The sequence below is a fragment of the Antechinus flavipes genome, chromosome 1 (genome assembly GCF_016432865.1).
Source record: "Antechinus flavipes isolate AdamAnt ecotype Samford, QLD, Australia chromosome 1, AdamAnt_v2, whole genome shotgun sequence".
Lineage (NCBI taxonomy): Eukaryota > Metazoa > Chordata > Mammalia > Dasyuromorphia > Dasyuridae > Antechinus > Antechinus flavipes.
Window position 1 is genome coordinate 251,087,373 of NC_067398.1, and position 3,013 is coordinate 251,090,385.

Here is a 3,013-nt window from a genome sequence, read left to right on the forward strand (position 1 = left end):
CTTCCAGGGGACTTTCCTAGTCCACTTTAACTTTAATTTCTTCCTTCAGTTAATTGTCTCCAATTTATCCAGTTTATATCTTGTTGTATATAGTTCTGTGCCACTTAGCTACCGCTGGTTGTACTCTTCATGAATGAATTCAGTGCTCCAAATATAGTCTGACCACAGCAGGAATTCTCTTCTTTTTTCCCTCTAAAGGAACATTTATTTATGAGAAGAGGTTACAGACAAAATGAAAAAGTAAAATAAGTACCAGGAGTGGTAAATATGAAATAGATTTGGGAGAACAAGGAAAGGGGTTTTAACAATGAACAATGGAAAAACAAGTTCCCCAATGCAAGTCACAATTAACCAGGAGAAAGGGAATACATCATGAGTTGGAATATGCCATTAACTGGCTGGCTAAATCCACAGAGAAATTTAGTATCTTAAAAGAGCTAGTTAAGAAGGAAAAAGACACCATGAAGCATAGATTAGTCAGTCTTCTCCTGACTGGGGCCCATTCAAATACTGGGCAATGTTTTGTTGGGGTCTATTCACCCCACCAAAGAGTTCCCCCAAAAGAAGGACTTAAAGTTCTTTGGGATATGAGGTGATAGCTCATCTTCTGAAGCTAATTCCTCAAAGCAAGAATTCTTAACTTCTGTGTAGGTGTTTCTGATTCCTTAAGCAGTGCAAAGAAGTCTCTGGAGGGACCCTTTCTCAGAACATTTTTTTAAATTGAAGGAAATGCTAAATTTCAGTTAAAAGTTAGTGAAAATAAAGATGTCACTTTTCCCATCCCAGTTTATAAATCCTTTATACTTGTGAAGTTGATGTTTCTAAACCCACTTTCCTACTATGGGGGTCTATAGCTCCCAGGTAATAACCCTAATAATATAGCCCCCAAGTAAATAAATCCCATTGGTTTGTAGATCAAACTATAATAGGATCATCTCATTTGGAGCAGGACTTCTTAAGCTTTTTCCACTCAAGACCCCTTTTTGCCCCAGAAATTTTTACAATACCCTGTCTAGAATCTGAGCAGAGGTGTTTCTAGCAGTATTCAAGCATGCATAGTGCAAAGTGAGTATATTACCTGTTCAAAACCATGGTTGCAGTGAAGTCACATGATACAGCATGGGCAAATACTGCCAAAAACACCTTGGATTCATCACACGTTTGATTTTGAATTAATTTTTGTTTGTTGCATTTGGAATCCTTTTCCTGTTGCCAAATTTTTCATGAACTCCACAGTCAGTTATGTGGAGCCCCAACACACACACACACACACACACACACACACACACACACACAAACACATACACACACATGCAATTTAAGGAACTGTGATTTAAAGGCAGCTAGATGACACAGTGGATAAAGCATTAAACCTGGAGTCAGGAAGATCTGACTTAAATACAGCTCCAGAAGTTTACCAGCTGCAAACAAGTCTTTTAATCTATGTTTTCCTCATCTGTAAAGTGAGATAATAATAGTACCTACCTCACAGGGCTGTTGTGAGTATCAAATGAGGTAATATTTATAAAGTGCTTAACACAGTGCCTGCTCTATTAATTCTTATTTAGGTGTTCTATTAATGCTTATTTCTAGTCCCTTCCCTCTCAACTCAGCCTCAAGTCACTTCACCTTTTTTCCCTCTTTGGTTAACCTATCTCTCTTCTGGTACAGTGGATAGAACATCTGGCTTAGAATCAGGAAGACTCATTTTCTTGAATTTACATATGGCCTCATCTACTTAATAGCTATATGATCCTGGGCAAGTCATTGCTTGCCTTAATTCCTTATTTCTGAAATAAGCTAGAGAAGGAGATGGGGAACTATTCTAGTATCTCTGACAAGAAAATTCCAAATGAAGTCATAGGAGAGTCAGACATAACTGGAAAATGACTTAACAGCATCATTCTTTAGATTTGTATTATCTTGCAATGCACTAAAATACTTCTCTTTTCAGACAAATTGTTGTTTTACTCCTAGATGAACTTATAAAGTTGACGTTTCATCCCTACTAAATTTCATTTTATTAAATTCAACCAACACTTGTCAAAGCTTTTTGTTTCACACCTTTGTCATCCAGTGTGTTGGCTATTTCTCCCAACTTGTGTCATGTGCAATTTTGGTTATCAAGTTGTCTATGCCTTTACAAGGCATTGATAAAATACCAAATAGCATACCACCAACCATAACTCATTCTGTTGGCTATTTGTATCCAAGTTAATATCAAACCAATCATGATTACTCTTTGCATCAAGAAGCCTTTCCTAGTCTCCTTTAATCTTAGTGCCTTCCCTCAGTTAATTATCTCCAGTTTATCCTGTTTATATCTTGTTTGTACATAGTTCTTTGAATTTTGTCTCTCCCATTAGACTGTAGGCTTCTTGATAATTGTAAAAGGGTTTTTATTTTGTTTGTTTTCTTTGTATCCCCAATGCTTTGCCCAGTGACAGGAACATAATAGTTCTGCTTATTGACTAGACTTTAGTTGACTCTGGGTTCACCCATTCAAACCACTTTTGAAATATATAAGCACTTTTTTCATCCTTTCCACAATAGCATGAAAAACTTTAGCAGATGTGGAATTCTTCCACTCTATCAGTTTAATACTGCTAAAAAAGAAAATAAGATTAGGTTGATATAACCTGCTCTTGATCAAGCCATGCTGGGCTTTTGTGATCCTTATTTACTTTTCTACCTTTTCACTAATTGTTGCTTGTCTGCATAGGGGACAGAACCCGGGACCTGGAGTCAAGAGGTCTCAGAATCTAAGTTCAAATCTAATCTTAGACACTTACTCTCTGGGTGACCCTGGAAAATCATTTAATTTCTATCTGCCCCAGTTGCCTCATCTGTACAATTTGAGCAATGATAGTACCTCCCTACCAGTTTTTTTGGGGGGAGGGGGGAGGAGCCACAAAGGAGATAATACAATTATCATTTCTACATCTCAACTTTCTCCAATATGGTTTCCACATATCATCAAACTTTGAAGCACTACATAAATGTTAGCTAAAGT